This window comes from Chelonoidis abingdonii, chromosome 1, assembly GCF_003597395.2.
Source record: "Chelonoidis abingdonii isolate Lonesome George chromosome 1, CheloAbing_2.0, whole genome shotgun sequence".
Taxonomy (NCBI): Eukaryota; Metazoa; Chordata; order Testudines; family Testudinidae; genus Chelonoidis; species Chelonoidis abingdonii.
In genome coordinates this window covers 164,842,506-164,842,734 of record NC_133769.1, presented here as the reverse complement: position 1 = coordinate 164,842,734, position 229 = coordinate 164,842,506, and positions in this window count along the sequence as shown.

The following is a 229-nucleotide window of genomic DNA, read 5'->3' as shown; positions in this document are numbered from 1 at the left end:
GGGGAGAAAGCAATCCCGGCCTGCCACCACATGCCCTTGCCTTCTCCTTCTAGCGGCCACTTCCCTTCGCAGCCCGCGCTCATGACTTTCACCTCCAGAGAGACATTACCTGGCAAGGACACGCTGGCCCTAGCCAAAGCCTCTCCCTGGCCTTCGCCCCGGGGCCTGCACGTGGGCCACGTTTCAGAGTGGCAAAGGGAAACAGGCTGGCCAGGGGCATGAGGACAAT